This window comes from Salvelinus sp. IW2-2015, linkage group LG26 (assembly GCF_002910315.2).
Source record: "Salvelinus sp. IW2-2015 linkage group LG26, ASM291031v2, whole genome shotgun sequence".
NCBI lineage: Eukaryota > Metazoa > Chordata > Actinopteri > Salmoniformes > Salmonidae > Salvelinus > Salvelinus sp. IW2-2015.
In genome coordinates, this window is record NC_036866.1 from 30,170,965 (window position 1) to 30,177,971 (window position 7,007).

The following is a 7,007-nucleotide window of genomic DNA, read 5'->3' on the forward strand; positions in this document are numbered from 1 at the left end:
TTCTTTCTTCTAATGTTTCTCCACAAGTCATTGCTGAAAACAGGAATGGTGCAATTTTAAATCAACGGGTTTTCCCTTACAATCAGCAGGACAGAACAAGCGGAGTCGGGAGGGCTCAAAACAGCTGGCGGTGTGATGATTGAAGCTGTACTGCTGTGAGCCCGAGTAGTGTCTTATGGCATAGATGAAATTACGGCACAAGGCCGGCTCCTTGGAGAGCATCACTACTTCAATAGGTACTTCTGCTCCTCAGACTTGTGAGATTTATTGAGACGGATAGCCTCTATGATACGAGGCGCGCTTGTCATCTTTATGTAGACGCAACAACATACAGTCTTGAAAATCGTTGGGCTCTCATTAATTTCTCATTCTCTTCTCTGCTTCTCTTTCTCTCGTCTTCGAGGCCATGGGAGGACTTTCGCAGCCCAAGTTAGAGGGAGTTTTTCATCTATATCTTTTGGTAGCATGTCGCTAACTCTTTACACCGATCAAGCCGATAGTGGTTGGCACTAACCGCGGCGCTGGAAGGATGGAGCCGCAGACTCAAGTGAGCCTGTCTCTTGTGCTGCAAACGAGAATCAAACAGGAAGAACGCTGCAGATGCCCGAGACGGGTGGCGCTGGCACCGGGCGGGCTAGGCGCCGGCTGGCGCCCTATGGCTGCGGGGTTTGTTAATGCAGGGGGTAAAGACTTAGAAATTTTTGTGCGATTTATAGGTATAATGAGGTTCTTACTTGCTTTTTTGTGTTTGTTAGTTGTTTTTTATGCTTGATGAGTAAGTTTTGTATTATATCTAGTTATAGTGGTGGATCGAAGTAGTCCAGATGATGAGAGGAGTTAGTGATAGAAGTAGATGACTGACAGTGGAGCGCTTGGAAGATCACCCAAACCCGTGCACCGAGTCATACGAAACCCCTTATAACCGGGATTCACTACGCTGAGCTGTTGCTGTAATGTTCTGCTTGTCTCGAATCACTAATGAAGAGTCCGGATAGTTGAGTGATGAGGGCCTCACCCGGAGTTGTTTCGAACAAGTGGGTCGGGAAAGTGGTAGAGATGCCAGGACAGATGGCGTGGGAGTCGGAGTTCGGTTGGCCCTGCGGTTGAAATGGGAAACTCGCACAAGACGAGGAAGTATACTTGGTGTCGCCCGGAGACCGTGCTAATTGTATTGTCAAACTTCAAAAGATGTCTTCGGATGGATCCGGGCGAGAGAGCTGCGTTCTACTGAAAGTGCCCCAATGGAACGTCTCGAACAATTTCATTCTGTCGCGAAGATGTACTTTTGATTGGGCGTCTGCCTTCGGCTGTGGGCTGCCGTGACGTCCGCCGATCTCCTTTTGTTGGCAATAGAATCTGGTCTGACGACCATTATGTATGAATAGTGTTCATCTATCTCTATTCCTTTCGTTCTGTTTATTGGAAAATCATTTTGGGCAATCCTGCATCTTGCTGGGTCTGAATAGGTTCTCGTATAATCTCCCACAGCAAGGCCAGAAGAGGAACTGGCCACCCCTCATAGCCTGGTTCCTCTCTAGGTTTCTTCCTAGGTTTTGGCCTTTCTAGGGAGTTTTTCCTAGCCACCGTGCTTCTACACCTGCATTGTTTGCTGTTTGMGGTTTTAGGCTGGGTGTCTGTACAGCACTTCGAGATATTAGCTGATGTACGAAGGGCTATATAAAATAAACTTGATTTGATTTGATTTGATTACATTTGTGGATTGGTGATTTACATTTGTGAACACTTTTGGCATGATATTGATCCCATACTACAGGACGGTATCTAACCGTTAGCTAGTAAAGTCTAACATGACTGGCCTAAGTTTTCTATTGATAGAGTCCGATTCTATTAACATCTGCAGCGGCATCTACATCAAGCTCAGCACCAGGAACTAGTGTAAGTCACCTTTGCTAAATCTTCCCATGACTTCATGATAAGTAAATAAATATACTGGAGCTAGGCATAAACATGGTCTGTGTCTTGATGTCATAGTTGGTGTGTTTATAAGTAGGCTACAACTTTTACTGTAGTTTTCTTTGTATTATGGAGGCTTGTAGTCTAAATTGGAGAAAAGCAGAGTTAGTAAGGAGGGGATGGTGTGGGTGACCGACTGTTGTCTGTTGGGGGTAGGTGTTGTGTGTATGAAGGTTATTATGCATGATCAATTTACACAAGGGGGAGGGGTGAATATAGTACCTTGTTTGAGTGTGTATTGATCGGGACAAAGTAGTAATATGTTGGCTAATCACTGACTAGAGTGTGTCCTACAGACTAATTCTGCTGCTGATGATGATTAGTCCCACCTTTAGTAGTACAGACCCTGTAGACCCATTGGATGAAAGCTTTCAGCCAGGAACAAGCTCAAGCTCAACATCATCTGACTCGGAAGAGGAAAAGACTGCACAGGGCCGGCAAGAGCCAAAGTATAAAGTCTATTAGTCCAAGGTCATGGAGCTCATGAAGTTCTGACAGACCAGCTGACATTTTCCAATGCAAGATGAAGTTCACCAGCTGAAGAACATTCAGGTCCCTGCCAGGAACATTCAGCCAACACATCATCCATATTCATACTGATATTGTAATATAGAATGCCTAGTATGCTCACAACTGCATTGTGGTATAAACACAACTGGGTTGGTGTGTGTGGACCATGATCATTCTTTAGTGATGTGTGGATGGGGGCATGCTCGGCCCTCTGTTTCCTGTAGTCCACGATCATCTCCTTTGTCTTGCTGACGTTGAGGGAGAGGTTGTTGTCCTGGCACCACACTGCCAGGTCTCTGACACCGCCGTGTTATTTGCAATCTTAATGCTGATGTTGAAGTCGAGCGTGGCCACACAGTTGTGGGTGAACAGGGAGTACAGGAGGGGACTAAGCACGCACCCCTGAGTTGACCTGTGTTGAGGGTCAGCGTGGCGGATGTGTTGTTGCCTACCCTAATCACCTGGGGACAGCCCATTAGGAAGTCCAGGATCCAGTTGCAGAGGGAGGTGTTTAGTCCCAGGGTCCTTAGCTTATTGATGAGCTTTGAGGGCACTATGGTGTTGAACGCTGAGCTGTAGTCAATGAATAGCATTCTCACATAGGTGTTCCTTTTGTCCAGGTCGGAAAGGGTAGTGTTGAGTGCAATAGAGATTGCATCATCTGTGGATATGTTAGGGCGGTATGTTAATTGGAGTGGGTCTAGGGTTTCTGGGATAATGGTGTTGATGTGAGCCATGACCAGCCTTTCAAAGCACTTCATGGCTGCAGCCGTGAGTGCAACGGGTCGGTAGTTATTTAGGCAGGTTACCTTAGTATTCTTGGGCACATTGGCACTATGGTGGTCTGCTTAAAACATGTTGGTATTACAGACTCGGGCAGGGAGAGGTTGAAAATGTCAGTGAAGACATTTGCCAGTTGGTCAGCGCATGCTCGCAGTACACGTCCTGGTAATCCGTCTGACCCTGCAGTCTTGTGAATGTTGACCTGTTTAAAGGTCTTACTCACATCGGCTGCAGAGAGCGTGATCACACAGTTGTCCGGGACAGCTGGTGCTCTCATGCATGTTTCAGTGTTATTTGCCTCGAAGCGAGCATAGAAGTAGGTTAGCTCGTCTGGTAGGCTCGTGTCACTGGGCAGCTCTCGGCTGTTCTTCCCTTTGTAGCCTAATAATTTGCAAGCCCTGCCACATTCGACGAGCGTCGGCGCCGGTGTTGTACGATTCGATCTTAGTCCTGTATTGACACTTTGCATGTTTTATGGTTCGTCGGAGGGCATAGCGGGATTTCTTATATGTTTCCGGGTTAGAGTCCCACTCCTTGAAAGCGGCAGCTCTAGCCTTTAGCTCAGTGCAGATGTTGCCTGTAATCCATGGCTTCTGGTTGGGGTATGTACGTACGGTCACTATGGGGACAACGTCATCGATGCACTTATTGATGAAGCCAATGATTGATGTGGTGTACTCAATGCCATAGGAAGAATCCCAGAACATATTCAAGTTTGTGCTAGCAAAACAGTCCTGTAGCTTAGCATCTGCTTCATCTGACCACTTTTTTATTGACCGAGTCACTGGTGCTTCCTGCTTTAATATTTGCTTGTAAGCAGGAATCAGGAGGATAGAATTATGGTCAGATTTGCAAAAAGGGAGGGCCAGGGAGAGCTTTGTACGCATCTTTGTGTATGGAGTAAAGGTGGTCCAGAGTTTTTTTCCTCTCTGGTTGCATATTTAACATAAATMACAAAATTTCTAAGTTTCCCTGCATTAAAGTCCCCGGCCACTAGGAGTGCCGCGTCTGGATGAGCGTTTTCCTGTTTGCTTATGGCAGAAGACAGCTCATTGAGTGCGGTCTTAGTGCCAACCACATCGGTTTGTGGTGGTAAATAGACAGCTACCAAAGATATAGATGAAAACTCTCTTGGTAAATGGTGTGGTCTACAGCTTATCATGAGGTATTCTAACTCAGGTGAGCAGAACCTTGAGACTTCCTTAATATTAGAGATCACACGCCAGCTGTTGAGCCTCCCTGACTCCGCTGTTCTGTCCTGCTGATTGTATAGAAAACCAGCTTGATTTAAATTGACCATGTCCTTGTTCAGCAATGACTTGGAGAAACATAGGATATTACAGATCTTTATATCACGTTGATCGGATAGTCTCGATAGGAACTCATACAGTTTTTTCTCCAGTGATTGCACATTCGCCAATAGAATGGAGGGTAGAGGCAATTTATCCACTCTGACGTAGTCTCGCCAGATATCCTTCACACTGACTCCTCCTTCTTCGATTGTGAAGTGACTTTATGACCAAAAATATCCTATTTACACTTTGTAGTCAATTTTGACACTATAATAAATGTTTCCGACTCATATCAATAGGCCATTTTGAAAATGAGAAGTAGCATTTTAAGAGCAGTCACTCTTTAAAACCGTACTGGATTTAGTGGTGTGTCAAATAGCCCCAACATGTGACCAAACAGACTGAGTTCTCTTTGGCCTTGTTAATCATGGCTAACTTGCATTTCATTTTCTTCTCTGAACTTAACCATCCACTACAAAACCCTCTCTCTCTCTCTCTCACACACACACACACACACACACACACACACACACACACACACACCACACACACACACACACACACACACACACACACACACACACACACACACACACACACACACACACACACACACACACACACACACACACACACACACACACACACACACACACACACACACACACTTCATCCAACTCCTCTCCCAATGCAGGCTCCCTAGCAACCGGTTGCTATTAGATACTGCTGGCCTGTCACCATGGCAGCAGATTCTCCCTCATTCTCTCTGCAGTGTTACAACACACACACCACACCACACCATTTAGCTGTGCTGTGGAGGGTGTGTCATAAGTCCTTGAGGACTTCCCCAGTCCAGCACACCTGTTGTGGACAGAATTCCAATGCAGAGAGAGAGCGAGAGGAACAGGGAGGTAAAGAGGGAGAAAGAGCCATAAAGATTCAAAAGTATCACATGGTATCATACTGTATTGTATCATATTCATTCAAATGAGATGCACTTTCTTGAGGCTGCTGCTGATGTACAGTTTGCTTACACTGAAATTAATTACTAGAGAGGCAGAAGTGTTTGTCTGTCTGTGTGTGTTTGCTTTAGTGCTTTACTCTGATATATGAATCATTCCCTGGATCTGACACTGCAACATGCTTCACCTCAGCCCTAACTAAGGGTCATCGTAATGGAGCATATGATTTACAATCATGACTCAGTGTGAGTAGACCACACACACACAGAGAGAGGAAATGAGAAGAGAATAAAGGAAAGATGGAGGAGAGGAGAATAGAGGAAAGACACAGGAGAAGAATTCAAGAGAACAGAGGAAGCAGTGCTTGTTTTCTCTCAAATAATAGCAATGCTCTCTGATTGTTGCTATGACGACCTCTCCTCTTGATTCCTTTTCATGCTGCTCCCTCTCATCCCTCATCCCCACTGCTTTTCAGCCTGCAGGGTGAGCACGTGTGTGTGTGTGTGTGTGTGTGTCTCGGTGACATACTTTTCTGAATCTCTGTCACTCAGCTCCCATAATCCCCTTCTCTCTGCCCAACAGGAATCCTTCCATCCCTCCATTCTTCCATCCATCATCCATCCATCCTTATATCCTCTCTCTCTGATGTTCATATTCTGTGTTGTTATGTGATTAGGTAAGGTGAAAAAGGTAAACACTAAACATATCAGTCCATCCTGACTTCAATTAGGGTTAGATGGGTTAGGTTTATAATAAAGCTATATTTATATATCTTTATTTATAGACATGCTGATCGATCACACAATAAACACACACACATTCAAGCCTGAGTTTGAGCAGAAAAGCCTTGTGTTGAACTGTGTAGGTTAGGTGACCTGTCAGTGTTTGTTGGGAGAGAACAGAAACTTTTGTGCAATCCTTTAGTTTTTTCTCCTCAATTGTCACTAATGGCACAGGAATGTCTGAGGGCATAAACACACAAACACAAAGATATATAGTCATTCTCTTTTACACACAGACAGAAGGAAGAGGAGGGGGAAGAGGTGCAACTGCTGGAGAGAGAGAAAGAGAAGATAGAATCTTCTGCTTTACTGCACACACACACGCGGGCAAACTCAGACAATGAACTATATGAGCTTCAGTGCACTATGTGGCCAGCAGCTATGCTCCAGTAAACCACTTTCTAAAAGCAAACCAGTGCGCTATTCCAAAAGCTAGGAGTACCTCTTAAAAGAGCATCTTAAATAATCCCACAACAGCGGCCCCCCCCTCAATAGATTCTATTTATTAGGTTTGATATTAACTTTATTGAGGAAAAATGTACTTATTTGACTGTGAATATGGTGTTTGACCACCTAGCTATTTAGATTAAGCACTAACTGTAATTTGCTCTGGATAAGAGCATCTTATAAAGATAACCAAATGTAAAGCTCACTGAGCTGCATTTATGAGGCATTGAGTGTAGAGGGACAAACCTCAATTATCA